Source organism: Equus przewalskii, chromosome 21 (genome assembly GCF_037783145.1).
Source record: "Equus przewalskii isolate Varuska chromosome 21, EquPr2, whole genome shotgun sequence".
Taxonomy (NCBI): Eukaryota; Metazoa; Chordata; class Mammalia; order Perissodactyla; family Equidae; genus Equus; species Equus przewalskii.
In genome coordinates, this window is record NC_091851.1 from 21,156,798 (window position 1) to 21,172,058 (window position 15,261).

The 15,261-nt window shown below is 45.1% G+C and overlaps 1 long non-coding RNA gene across 2 annotated transcripts in view; it reads right to left on the reverse strand.

Annotated features, from left to right (window-relative positions):
• Positions 1-4,774: 4,774 nt before the first annotated feature.
• Positions 4,775-15,261, reverse strand: part of LOC139078189 (uncharacterized) — a 30,747-nt gene continuing 20,260 nt past the window's right edge. For both annotated transcript variants that reach the window (XR_011531031.1, XR_011531032.1), the window contains exon 3: positions 4,775-4,897. This is a non-coding gene — a long non-coding RNA (uncharacterized lncRNA). The remainder of the gene's footprint in view (positions 4,898-15,261) is intronic.

Consider the following 15,261-nt stretch of genomic DNA (forward strand, 5'->3'; position numbering starts at 1 on the left):
GCTCGGTGTGATGGTGGTTACTCTCAGGTGCCTCCGCTTGCCCTTCGGCGCGAGGGGGTGGGGGTGGGGTGTGACAGTGGGCTGTGGTGTCAGAGAAGAGTTGCAGGAGCACCCTTCCCTGTTGGCCTTTCTGGCTAGAGTCGGGTGTGGGGGGCAGTAGATTTGCGTCTTCGCCCGAGGAGGCCACTGCCTGGAGGTTGGGCAGGTCCTCAGGGAGCACCCCCTCGCCCATCATCAGATGATCATTAAATCCGTGCTCTGGCTAGAGCACCCTGCGGGTTCTCGGGGTGACCAGGAAGTGGGAGATGCAAGCAGCTCTCAGGAAATGGATCGCACCCAGTTGGAGACAGGCCGCCAGCAAACTGAGGAATAGGGATGAGGGGAAGGCTGGTTTGAAATCGGCGTCCTCTGACACTTGGTGAGGAGAGCCTTGGTCGAGCGGACAGGCTGGCTGGCTGCAGTAGGTTCCCTGGCCCCGCCCTGTACAGTCTGGTGCTGCTCCCCGCCTCCCTGCTGACGAGGGGTCAGAAACGCTCCCACACCCTTAGCCACCTCCCCAGAGGCCCTGGCTGAGAGCCTTTGATTTCAGATAGAGAAGCTGAAGAACTTGCTTAATGACTTTTCCAAATCTATCCCTTTGTAAATGTAAGTCACTGGGTAATATTTCAGAGTCATACCTTATTTTCCCCAAAGTTATTTTATAAAAATTGTCAAACAACAAACGAAAGATTTTTACAGTATACTCACCATCTAGATTCTACCATAAACACGTTACTATACTTACTTATCACACATTTTTCCATGTCACATTTCAGACTAAATGGCAGACATCACTACAATGCCCTCTAAATACATTTCATTAGAATTCAGTACTTGTTATACTTTTGTACCCTAAAACCCTATCAAGACACAGAATATGGCCGTCCTCTCGGAAGCTTGCCTTATGTGCTTTCCCAGTCAGTCCCCACCCCAACCCGAGGCAACAGTGGTTTAATCTTCCGTATGATAGTGTGTATGTAGCCTGTTACAGAATTTAATGGGATCCTACACTATGTCCTCTCGCACTCAGCGTGGAATCTTCACTCAGACACACAGGGAAGCTGTGAGTTCTCATTGAACTTAAAGTTCGGAGAAATCCTCTGGATTGGGCACGGGGGTCTGTGACAGGCAGAACCATGGCCCCCAAAGATGCCCGCATCCTGATTCCCAGAGGCTGTTGAGCATGTTCCCTTGCAGGGCAAAGGGATTGTGCAGATGTGATTAGTTAAGGACTCTGAGGTGGGGAGGCGATCCTGGATTATGTGGGCGGGGCCGGTGTGATCACAAGGGTCCTTCAATGAGTCAGAGATGTGAGGATGGAAAGACATCTGAAGATGCCAGCTGCTGGCTTTGAAGATGGAGGAAGAGACTACAAGGCAAGGAATGCCGGCAGCCTCTAGAAGCTGGAAAAGGCCAGAAACAAATGCTCCCCGAGGGCTTCCGGAAGGAACCAGCCCTGCCAACACTTCGGTTTTAGCCTGGCGAGACCCATCGTGGATTTCTGACCTCCAGAACTGTAAGATGATAAATTTGTGCCATTTTAAGCTACTAAGTCTGATAATTCAATACAGCGACAAAAGGAAACTAATACAGGGCCTTTGTTTCTTTTAGTTTTAATGTGTAACAGAGAACAGAATAACAAATCAGGATTTTTAAACAATCTCCAATAAGTGGTTAACCTTGTTAAAGGATAAATTATTTTAGAAAGTAAAATCATGACTCAAATACAAAATGAACATGTTAAGGATATTATTATTTAACTCGTTGATTAATGAGAGAACCAGTAGGATGTTTTAATTGGTTCAAAGTAGAATCCAAAGGGCAAATAAACATATGTCCAGTAGGAACGTAGAAATGAATTTGCTTAATAGGTAGAAAACTGGCAAAATTGGGCAATATCCACAGAGCAGTAATCCGTTACATTCCACTGGACGCAATTGGCATTTCTGTGGACAAGAATCGTCTGCATTATCAGTTTCCCTCCATTTACATCATTTTAAAGAGTGAAAGGTGGAGACAACCCAGAAAGGTGGGCCAGATGGAACACCCGGAATTGGGGGTGGGGGGACCTATTTCACAGGCTTTCACAATGTTTCCTGACACCCTATTGTTGGATACTTGGGGTATTTCCAATTCTTTGTTTTTTTTTTAAACAAAAAGCCAATACATCTTTGAACGAGTAATTTTTTTCTTTCCTAAATACCTCGATGCTACACATAAGATACTAGAAGGGGGACTGTAGGGTAAAAGAGACTTTTGTGACTTTAAGTTCACATTGCCAAGTTGTATAAACTTTTTTCCCACACACCGAAAACAAGCCCCACTCATGTCCCGTGGCAGGAAATGGGCTGTCACTTCCATGATCTCCTAAAAAAACACAAGTTTTTCAGACGCCCTCCCACCAACCCATTTTTCCCTCGTGTTCGTTGGCCAGAGTTAAAGCTGTGGAGAGTTGACTGATCTGGACCAGCTGAGAGAGACACACACACCCCCCACCCTCCAGTGCTGGAGAAGGCTCAGGCTCCCCGGAAGCCCAGAGACCCCGAGCCCCAAAACAGAGTCAGGGTTCTGTTCTCAAAGCAGCAGGGGCACTGCTGGGCCCAGCCAGAACTGGTGTATGTTGCTACTGACCATGTTTTAATTTTTTTCTTTTCCTTTTATTTTTGAGAAGTGTGATGGTTATATTCACAGTCCTAGGATTCAGGAAAACTTTCTAATCCTGCGTCTGACCTTTGCTATGGCTTAGACACTGAATAACCATGACGACAGTTTGACTACGAAAAAGCATCCATCGACCCCTACTTGTTCCAGGAAATGGCTGGCTGCAGAAAACCCTCCACCCCTTCCTCTTTTGAAATGTCCCCAAACTGCTTGCTTGCCCCCTTGCAGCTGAGGATGGCCAAATGAACTTGATGCCAGTGAGTCTCTCCCTCACTCCACAAATCCTACCCTAATAGAATGTTTTCCAATGAGACACAGTATTTCTTTTTTTTATTTGGTGAGGAAGATTGGCCCTGAGCTAAAATCTGTACTAGTCTTCCTCTATTTTATATGTGGGACACCACCACAGCATGGCTTGATGAGCAATGTGTAGGTCCGCACCCAGGATCTGAACCCAAGAACTCTGGGCTGCCAAAGCAGAGCACAGGAACCTAACCACTATGCTACTGGGCCGGCCCCCACAGTATTTCTTTTTACTCAATACAGCATACTCCCTGACACCGCTGAACTCCTACTGAAACAAAAGTGATGGCAGGAGAGTTCCCGTGCTGCAAGTGTATGAAAAAACAGTCTTTGTTAATTTTGTCTTAGGCTTAGATTTCTGTCTTTGGACACATGTGGGATGTGTCTGTAAGAATTCTGCCCTTAACACACACCTACTTCCTGGGTAAGTGGGGGTTCACTTCGGTTGACAACCTTGGACTCACTGGCTTTTCAGGAACCGTTGAGAAGTTGTAGTTTAGGGACTCTCGTTCAGCCCTCTAGTTAAATTCAATGAATCAGTGAGGGACAGCTGACACCAAAAACGGATTAAAATAAAACTGCCCCGGGCAGTGTTCCCCTGGCTTCTACCCGGAGGCGTCTGATGAGTTCCTCCAAGTCGCTCCGAGTTCCCCGAGTTCCATGCGTGCGTGGGGCAGATTGATTACGGACCCTTCAGAGGCTGGACTTGCTGCGGCAGCTGCCCCACAGGGCGCACGGGAGAACAGCTGTCAGCCTTTATTAGGAAGGTAGAAATATTTGCCAGTGGGTACGTAGGACCGGAATATTATTGGATCTGTCTGTTCATTACCACCGTAGTTTTTCCTATTTTAGAATTAATTCCTATATTTCCCAAAGCAGTACATGCCCAAGATGTAGGGAAATAAATTCAGTTAACCACAGAGTGTATTTATGGTATGCCACCCCCGTGATCAGTGCTGCTCTCGGTGCTGGGAGTGAATCCCAGAGGGGTCAGAGCAAGGCGCTGCCTGCTGGGTCCTCACATTCTAGTGGAAACCCAAAACATGAACAAATAATGTCAGGTATCCAGGGCGACAGCAGTGAGGAGAGTGAAGCAGCCGGAGGAAACTGTTCCAGGCTAGTGGAACAGCAAGTGCGAGGGCTCTGAGGGGTGCTGGGAAACGGTGAGGCCAGGGTGGGGAGAGCAGCCATGCGAGGGAAAGAGTTGGGCAGGGGCCAGGGAAGGCAGGGCGTTGCCTCACGGGTAGAGTGAGCATGAGAGGATGCCATTGGTGGACTTCAGCAGGAGAGTGATGTCTATGTGTGTTAAAAAGATGTCTCTGGAAACTGGAGAACTGACTGAAGGGGATCATGGGAGCTAGTCTCCAAAGATGGCCCCTAGTGATTCCTCCACTCCTCTTGAGGCTGGGTTGGCCTCGTGACTGCTTTGACCATTAGAAGGCAGTGGTAGGGATGTTCTGGGACTTCGAGCTCAGGCCTTAAGAGGCCTGCCAGCTGACACTTCCTTCCTCTGAAACACTGGCTCTCGGGCCAGCACGTAGGCCACACGGAGGAGAACCGAGGCCCGCAGCTCTCAGCCCCAGCTGAGGATGCAGCCAACTGCCTGCAACAGCTGCCGGCCAGGCTGAGTGAGCCGCTGGCCAGGCTGAGTGAGCCGCCTGGACATCCTGCCCAGTTGAGCCCACAGAGTCCCTGGCCCCAGCAACATCACATGAACAGGGGAACCACCTCACCGAGCCCAGGAAAACCACAGAACTGTGAGATTTAATACTTGGTTTTGAAGTGGTTTATTTCACATCAATGGATAACTGAAACGGGCGAGGGTGGACGCAGGACACCAGGAAGCCGGCTGTTGGGGTCGTTTCGGCCAGAGATGCTGGCGGCCTTGGCCAGACTGGTGGAAGCAAGGGGAGAAGTGATCAGATGCAGCGTAACTTTGTCAGTGCAACTTTCAGGCTGGACTGTGAGGGGAAGATGAGGAAAGCAGCACTTCCCTGCCCGGCTCGCCCCCCTCCAGCCCCTCCGTTGAGATGACGATTTTAAACTCTTGCTCTCTCTTCTGACAGTTACCACCATATTGCACCAATTGCATACACTTTTTTTTAAGGAAGAAAATAAGATTAAAGTAAATCTTTGAGTGGCAAGAGTTTTTTTTGGAGGAAGATTAGCCCCAAGCTAACATCTGCCACCAATCCTCCTTCTTTTGCTGAGGAAGACTGGCCCTGAGCTAACATCCATGCCCATCTTCCTCCACTTTATATGTGGGACGCCTACCACAACATGGCTTGCCAAGCAGTGCCATGTCTGCACCCGGGATCCAAACTGGGGAACCCCGGGCCACCGAAGCAGAACATGCAAACTTAACCACTGCGCCACCAGGCTGGCCCCAAGAGAGTCTTCTTAATCAAGAAACAACACCTCAAAGACATAAAGGAAATTATTAATAGATGTGATCACCAAAAAATGAAAAAACAAAACTACTTTACTGTAAAAATACCATAAGCAAAGTTAAAAGCTGAGCTGGAATGGAGAGGAAAATATTTGCAAAGTATTTTTTGCAAAAATATAACAAAATTCTTAGACCCTAAATATATAAACACTTCTAAAGAAAGAGAAAAATTTCATGGAAAATAACATTAACTGGCACTAAGAACTTTCCACGTGTTGCTGCGTCTTGATGTGTCATTTTTAGCCATCTTCTCAGGTGGCCTCGCCCTCCAGTAGCCACGCCCAGGCTTCTTCACAGCGGTGGCCTCGGGTCTGAGAGGATGAGAGGAGAGGCCTCAAGGCCTCTTTAAAGCCTCGGCTGCAGAACGCACAGTGTCACTTCTGCCACATTCTGCTGGTCAAAACAAATCGCAAGGCCAGCGCAGATTCCAGCGGATGAAGGAATAGACTCCCCTTCTCACTGGAAGGGTCAGCAAAGGCACATCGCAAAGAGGTGTGGCTACAGGGAGGTGTGATTCACTGGGGACACTGTGACACTGCACCACACGATGACTGACATTTCTACCCTCACAACTGGGTGACAGCTTGGCTGGGACTATTATTCTAGATTGGCAATTATTTTCCCTAAGAATGAAGGCATTGCTGCATTGTCTTGTAGTTTCCAGTGTTGAAGGCTGATGCCATCTTTTTGTTTTTGTTTTTTTTTTATTGGCATCTGAGCTAACATCTGTTGCCAATCTTTTTTCTTCTTCTTCCTCTTCTCCCCAAAACCCCCCTAGTACATAGTTGTATATTCTAGCTGTAGGTCCTTCTGGCTGTGCTGTGTGGGATGCCACCTCAGCATGGCTTGATGAGCGGTGCTATGATCACACCCAGGATCCGAACCTGGGGAACCCTGGGCCACCAAAGCAGAGCGAGGGAACTTAACCACTCAGTCATGGGGCTGGCCCCCAGGTGATGGCATCTTAATTTCTGTTCCTTTAAATGTGATCTCTCTTACTCCTTTCTGAAAGCTTGGGGATCTTCTGCTTATCTGCAGTATGGTAAAGTTTCATAATATGGCCTGTTTGGTCTTCTTTTTTTCTTTGATCTCCTCCTCCTCCTGTTTTCATTTACTCTCCTAGGCATTGGGAAGGTCATTTTAATCTGGAAACATATGTCCTTCAGTTTGGAAGCTCTTCTCATATTATTTCTTTGATAGCTATATTTTCCACAAATATATTTTTCCACAAAACATATTAGAAGAGTGGCATTATTTCACTTTTTTGCAAATCTCTTTAATACGTGGCTAAATAGAAGACAGCTGAATTCTCACAACTACTTCTGCATTCCATCTGTTGCAATATGTTGTTTTGGTTGAAGTATATGAAGAAATTCCAACTAGGCACATTTTAAAAGAGGCTTGTGTCTGAACAGACAGTGCAGAAACCAATATAACTAGAAACCTGGCAACCATCTATTTACCTTAGGATTTCGCTAAATGGGAAATATTCAGTCATCTTTTTTGAAAAAACTGTCCAACCTTGCATTGGTAGAAGACAAAGCTGGCTTTGTTTCCCTGTATGAAAGCCACTTAGCACTTCATTTGTAAGTCTGAATGTAGAATTTTGTGAAGAGAGCAGTCAGAGAAATCATGTGTCCACTTTGTAAATATAACCAGCCAAGAGAGACTCTACAAGATCAGATGACCCCCCAGCTAGTCCAACAGTTGCCATCACGAAGTGATGCCCTGAATAGCAAACTGCTTCCACCAGGGATCTGAGCGCGTGGGTTGGACAACCCTTGGAGAACCTGCTAAGATCAGATCAGTGGATAAGATCAGTGAGGTCCTCAGCTCACACGAGCTGCGATAGGCAGCAGGGACTGCAGTCTGCTGGTTGTTCTCGCGCGTGGTGAAGAACGCGTCCATACTCCTGTTCCTAACATGGGACACAGACGGCAATAGAGGGCCAAGGTTACAAACCCTCAAAACTCCCTGGCAAGAGAATGACTGTTTTTCATGTATTTTGGTCTGAGCTTGTGATTAGTAAGTATATGACACAGCAGACCAATTCAGATAAATCCAAAAGAAACCATCCTGTTACTCTGAAATCTTACCCTACCGTTGCCTGGAAATAAGTGCTAAGTGATGCATTAAACGTTTCCTCCCCTGGATCAAAGAGTAAGAACTTCGAGAGCAGAAACACAGCAGTGGTGGTGGCAGGAGCAACTGTGGTCCATTGGCCCTTGGTGTCTGTCAGGCAAGAGTAGAAGATGGTGGCAGTCCAGATGAAAACACAGACAAAAGTGGAACAGAGTACCGCTCAGCCATGGAAGGAAGGAGCTGCTGACAGGCCCAGCGATACGCGGGATCTCACAGGTGACACACGAGTGAAAGAAGGCCTGCTGTTGCTGAGGAGCGCGCTCGGCGTGGTTTTCTTTATCTGAAACTCTAGAAAAGACAAGTCCAGTCCGCAGGGACAGAAACCAGATCAGGGCTTGTCTGAGGCCTGTGATGGGGGGAATTGGCTGGGAAGGGGCACCTGGAACGTTTTGGGGTGGTGGAAATGTTCTTTAACGTGACTGTGATTACGTGAGTGTATATATTTGTCAAAACTCATGGAAATGTGCATTCTAAAGGGACACATTTTATTGTGTGTAAATTCTACCTCAAAAAGTTGATTTTTTAAAAAATATGGGGCTTCCATTTCCAGTCAAGATGGAGTAAGTGGATTCTACCCTATTCTTTTCATTTATTACAACTGAAAATTTGACAAAATACATAAAACAACTCTCAGAATACTCTGAGGGTGCAAAAAGAAGGTGGACTGGCTGGGCAACTTGGGTCTCCAGGGACAACCCAGCAGGAGGTCCCCAGGGGCTTTACTACTTCCTGGGCACTAGAGGAAGCCACAACCCAAAACCGCCACCGAGCACAAAGTCCCAAGGAAAGCCTGCTTTCTTGGGGCAAAGGACTCGAAGAAGACAGCAGTGGAGGACAGACCTTTTGACAATACTTGCTCTTGCCCAGGCGAACACCAGCAAAGTAGCCACAGCCCTCCGTCTCCCAGCAGGCTCTGCAGAGACTGTGGCAAGGAGCCTGTCGATGCCCCTTGCCACGCACTAGAGTGTGGGCAGCCCTCCCTCCTCACCAGTGATGACCGTGATGTGGAGCTCTGTCCATCAGCCCCACTGGGCACTAATGCAATCAGAGGGGATACCCCCCCCACCCACCCCCTGCCGTGGAGGGCTGTGGAGACTGAGGGGTGGAACCCTGTCACTATCCTTGCCCTGCTCTAAGCAAAGGTAACGTAAAGAGGCAGCCCCACTCACCCTCAGCTGGAGTGTGGGGAGGGTTACAGAGAAGAGGGAGCGGCAGACAGAGACTCTAAATTTGTGTATAAAGTCCAGGACACACCCCCAAGTGACCTTGTGTGAAACCCACCAGAATCAACCTAGCAAAAACTCTGAGAACTGGACTCTGATGTGGAATACTGCACAGTTTCAGATTGGCCTCTGGACAGCACTCAAGCAGGGCAGACCAAAATAGCACTGAATTTGAAACTAAATTGACATTCAAACTCACAGACCACAAAAGTGAGCCATGGTGGGCATTCTGAACTTAAAACACTTTGAATGCACGCTAAAATAGAAGATTTAAAAAGGAACCAGAGTCTCATAACATAACACCCAAAAAGGCCAGGATAAATCATATATTACTTGTCATATCAAAAGCCAGAAAAAAATCTCAACTGAAATGAGAAAGGGCAATCAACAGATGTCAACATCAAGATGACACAGATGTTGGGATTATCCAACAAGGATTTTAAAGCAGCTATCATAATAAAAGAAAAGAAAAGCTTCAACAAGCAACTGTGAACACTCTTGAAACAAAAATAAAGTTTCAGCAAAGAAACAGAAGATATAAGAAAAACCAAATGGAAATTTTAGAACTGAAAAATACAATAACAGAAATAACAAACTTACTGGATGGGCACAGTGGCAGAATGGAGAGGACAGAGGAAAGAAGCAGTGAAACTGAAGATAGACCAATAAAAATCATACAACCTGGGGCCAGCCCAGTGGCGCAGTGGTTAAGTGTGCACGTTCCGCTTCTCGGCGGCCTGGGTTTGCTGGTTCGGATCCCAGGTGCAGACATGGCACCGCTTGGCACGCCATGCTGTGGTAGGCATCTCACATACAAAGTAGGGGAAGATGGGCATGGATGTTAGCTCAGGGCCAGGCTTCCTCAGCAAAAAAGAGGAGGACTGTCAGTAGATGTTAGCTCAGGGCTAATCTTCCTCAAAAAAAAAAAAAAAATACAACCTTTACAGAGAAGCAATGGACGGAAAAAATGAACAGAACTTCAGGGGCCTGTGGGACACCACCAAAATACACTTATGTCATTAGAGGCCCAGGGAGGAGAAAGAGTACAGGGCAGAAAATATACTCAAAGAAATAATAGCTGAAAACATCCCAAATTTGGCAAAAGACATAAACCTACAGACTTAAGAAGCTGAGTGAACCTCAAAGCCAGAAGATACAACAATCCTAAAATAGTGTGTGCCGAAAGGCCAACTCACAGAGACAGAGAGTAGAATGGTGGTTCCCAGGGGCTGGGGGTGGAGGAAATGGGGAGGTTTTGGTCAAAGGGTACAAACTTCCAGTCATAAGATGAATAAATTTTGGGGATCTAATGTACAACATGGTGACTATAGTTAACAATACTGTATTATGTATTTGAAAGTTGCTAAGAGAGCAAATCTTAAATGTTCTCACCACAAAAAAGGAACGGTGAAAGTATGGAGGTGTTAACTAACCCTGTTGTGGTAATCATTTTGCAATATATAAGTGTATCAAATCATCACATTGTATACCTTAAACTTACACAGTGTTATATGTCAATTATATCCCAATAAAGCTGGGGGAAAAAAATAAAATGCAAAGTGAAAAAATAATGAAAAAACTAGAACAGAATATATCTAGGAACTGGGAGACACTTACAAAAGGTGTAACATACACATAATGAGAAAACCAGAAGGAGAAGAAAGAGAGAAAGAAGCAGACGAAATATTTGAAGTCATAATGGCTGACAGTTTTCCAAAATTAGTGATAGACACCAGACCACAAGTCTAGGAAATTCAGAAAATATCAAACAGGATAAATACCAAAAAATCTACACCTAAGCATATCATATTCAAACTGCGGGAAACCAAAGACAAAGAAAATCTTGAAAGAAGCCAAAGGAAAAACCCCACCTTTTCTGGAGAGGAACAAGGATGAAAATTCCATCAGACTTCTCATCGGAAACCATGCAAGCAGAAAGAGAGTGGAGTGAAATATGTAGAGTTGAAAGAAGCCTAGACTTTTGTATCCAGCAGAATTACCATTCGAAAAAGGAGAAAGAAAGTGTCTCTCACACAAACAGAAACTGAAGGAATTTGTGGCCAGTAGACCTGCCTTGCAAGAGATGTTAAATTCTTCGAGAGAAGAAGAATGAAATAGGTTGGAAACTCAGATCTACATGATGAAGAGCATCCGAGGAGGAAGACAGGAAGGTAAAGTAAAATCTACCCAATCTTATGGAGAACTTTGTTCAAGGTCATCAGAGCAACAATGAATTCTTTGTTCAAAGTAATAATAGCAACAATGAACTGGTTGATTCTAGCACATGACTAAGTGACACCAATGCAGCAGTGTTGTGAGGGATGGGAGGGAGAAACTGGGAACACTGTTGGGAGGCACCTGCACCGCCCAGGAAGTGGTGTGGTGGTGTTTGAAAGTAGAGTTAGATTAGTGGTAAATATAGATTGCACACTCTAGAGAAACCACTAATAATTTTTTTAAAGAAGTTATTGATACACTGAGAGAAGAGAAAATGGAATCCTAAAATTAAAACCAGAGAAGTCAGAAAAAGAGGGGGAGATAAAAAAAAGTTAAAGAACAAAGAAAAAGTGGAATGAATACAAAAAAGTTACAAACATGGTATATATTAATCCAACTATCAATATTTACTTCAAATGTGAATGGCCTAAATATACGAATTAAAAGACCAATTCAGGGGCTGGCCCCATGGCGAGTGGTTAAGTTCACATGCTCCACTGCAGGCGGCCCAGTGTTTTGTTGGTTCGAATCCTGGGCGCAGACATGGCACTGCTCATCAAACCACGCTGAGGCGGCGTCCCACATGCCACAACTAGAAGGACCCACAAGGAAGAATATACAACTATGTACCGGGGGGCTTTGGGGAGAAAAAGGAAAAAATAAAATCTTTAAAAGACCAATTCAAATCAATTGTCAGAGTAGATTAAAAAAAACAAGACCCAACTATATGTTATCTACAAGAAACCCACCTAACCATAAAGACAGAGATAGATAAAAAGTAAAGGGATGTACCTTTACAGGAAAGCTGGAGAAGCTATATTGATTTCAGGGAAAATTATCAGTGATAACAAGGGACACTACAAAATGACAGAGGTCCCTCTACAAGGAAAGACAAAATCCTTAATTTGTGTGCACTGAACAACAGAGTGACAAAGTACGTGAGGAGAAAACTAGTAGGACTGTAAGGAGAAATAGATGAATCTACTCTTACAGATGGAGACATTAACACCTCTCAATCAGTAATGGACAGATCCAGCAGGCAGAAAATCAGCAAGCATGTAGTTGAACTGAATAGAACCATGATCAACTAGATCTAATTGACATTTATAGAATACTTAACAACAGCAGAATACACATTCTGCTCAAGCTCACATGGAACATTCACCAAGATAGACCACATTCTGGGCCATAAAACACCTGAACAAATTTGAAAGAATAGAAATCACACGAAGTTTGCTCTTAAACCATAATAGAATTAAATTAGAAATCAATAACCGAAACATAGCTGGAAAATCTCAAAATACTTGGAGATTAAACAACACAAAGGAGTCTCAAGAGTAATTAAAAAAAAAATTCTTTTTTTTTAGAAAGGTTAGCCCTGAGCTAACATCTGCTGCCAATCCTCCTCCTTTTGCTGAGGAAGACTGGCCCTGAGCTAACATCCATGCCCATCTTCCTCATGTGGGACGCCTGCCACAGCACGGCCTGACAAGTGGTGCATAGGTCCACACCTGGGATCCGAACCTGCGAACCCCAGGCCGCCAAAGTGGAATGTGAAAACTTAACTGCTGTACCACCAGGCCAGCCCCTCAAAAATATTACGAGCTAAACAAAAATGAAAATACAACTTATCAAAATTTGTGGGATGTAGCAAAAGCAGTGCTTAGAGGGAAATTTATAGCATTAAATACATGTATCAGAAAAGAAGACAAAGGAGCCAAGGATATACGGTGGGGAAAGGACAGTTTATTTAATAAATGGTGTTGGGGAAACTGGACAGCCACATGCAAAAGAATGAAACTGGACCATACACAAACTCTTACATCATGCACAAAAATTAACTCAAAATGGATTAAAGATTTCAACAGAAGACCTAAAACCATAAAACTCCTAGAAGAAAACATAAGTTGTAAGCTCCTTGACATCAGTCTTGGAGATGATTTTTTTAATTTGACTCAAAAGCAAAGGCAACAAAAGCAAAAATAAATAAGTAGGATACATCAAACTAAAAAGCTTCTGCACAGCAAAGGAAATCATCAACAAAATGAAAAGGCAACCTACCGAATGGGAGAAAATATTTGCCAATCATGTATCTGATAAGGAGTTAATAACTAAAATATGTAAAGAACTCATACAACTAAATAGCGAAAAAACAAAATCCTATTAAAAAATGGGCAGAGGATCTGAATAGACATTTTTCTAAAGAAGACATACGGAAGGCCAACAGGTGCATGAAAAGATCACAGTTTGTAAAACACTGAGATAAAACATTAAAATAATTGGAAATCACCAGTTTCCAAGTAAAAATGGCAACACTAACAGTGGAATTATTTTTTGTTTTGGGTAAGTGGGGCTTGCAAGCCATGGCTTGAAACAACATCACAAGTCATCAGGGAAATGCAAATCGAAACCACAATGAGATGTCACCTCACACCTGTTAGAATGGCTGTCATGCAGAAGACAAGAGCTAATAAGTGTTGGCAGGGACATAGAGAAAAGGAAACCCTTGTGCACTGTTGGTGGGAATGTAAATTGGTGCAGCCACTATGGAAAACAGTATGGTGGTTCCTCAAAAAACTAAAACTAGAACTCTCATATCATCCAGCAATTCCACTTCTGGGTATTTATGTGAAGAAAATGAAAACATTAACTTGAAAAGATATATGCACCCCCATGTTCATTGCAGCATTATTTACAATAGCCAAGATAGGGAATCAACCTAAGTGTCCATCAATGGATGAATGGATAAAGAAAACGTGGCGTATATATACAATGGAATATTATTCAGTCATAAAAAAGAGTGAAATCTTGCCATTTGCAAGAACATAGATGGCCTTGAGGGCATTATGCTACGTGAAATAAGTCAGACACAGAAAGATAAATACCGTGTGATCTCACTTGTATGTGGAGTCAAAGAAAACCCAAAAAACACACACAAAAACTGAGTTCATGGATACAGAGAACAGACTGGTGGTCTCCAGAGGCGGGGGAAGAGGGAGCAAAACAGGTGATGAAGGTTAAAAAATACAAACTTCCAACTATAAAGTAAGTCCTGGGGATGGAATGCGCAGCACGGTGACTCCAGCTGATGACACTGTGCTGCATATTTGAAAGTTGCTGTGACAATAGATCCTAAAAGTTCTCATCACAATAAAAAAAATTTTTGTAACTACGTATGGCGATGGATGTTAACTAGACTTATCGTGGTGATCGTTTCTCAATATATACAAATATAGAATCATGTTGTACACCAGAAATAATATAACGTCAATTATATCTCAATTTAAAATAAATGAATAAAAGACTTTGTGTCATAGCAGAAACTCAGCCTTTTTCTCTGCTCCGGAAGGATCCTGCCTGCTCAGAGAAGGTGGCAACAACCGCGAGGTCCCATAGAAAGGGAGAAGCAGGCCAGGAGCTGCGGCATCTGCTCTTGCCCTGTGCCCGCCTCGCCTCCAATTCATCTGCACCCGTGGCTAAATCAGTGTGAAACAGGGTGTACATCTGAGCGTGTGTGTTCTCTTCCAGGCAATCTGGTGTCCCCACAGCCCTGCAGTGGATCCGACAGCTGTCAGATTAAAAGTGGGAAGGGAGCAGAGGTTGTCGGCAGGGAATGAGGCTGCCTTTTCACCAGCCTCAGCTGCAGCACAGCCCGCAGGAAAGGAGAGGGCTGAGTGACAGGACTGAAAGATGTCATCATTTGGGGACCCAGCCTAGGGCTGTGGAGCCTCTGCAACAGCTGGACGCTGGGAAGGCATTTCTGTACAGACTGGGAAAGGAGGTGGCACAGTGGCAGCCATGGGGCAACTCCAATGGCAGAGTCCTTGGGAGCTGGGGGCGTCCAGAGCGTCGGAGGTCAGCCCCTTCACATGATGGCCTGCAGAGCCTTAAAGGTCTCCGGACAGCCAGGCAGCTGGAGCAGGAGGGGCGGCAGGTGAGGCAGGCCAGGCCCAGCCAGGACCAGCATGGGTTTGACTCCTAGAGAGGTGCCCAGGGCTTGGAGCAGGCATGCATTTGTCACTTGCTTCTGCCCCTAGGCCTGACATCTCCATTGTCCAGGCTGAGTAAGGCAGGCAAAGGAGGCCCCATTGCATCTGAAGCACAGAGAGGGTGTGCCTTCCCTAAAGACACAGCATGTGATAACTGAGTTAGTCCTAGGACTCAGAAGCAGTGGCTCCCTGTTCTGGGCTCCCTTCCTCACCCGCTCATTCACCTCTTTCTGGGGAT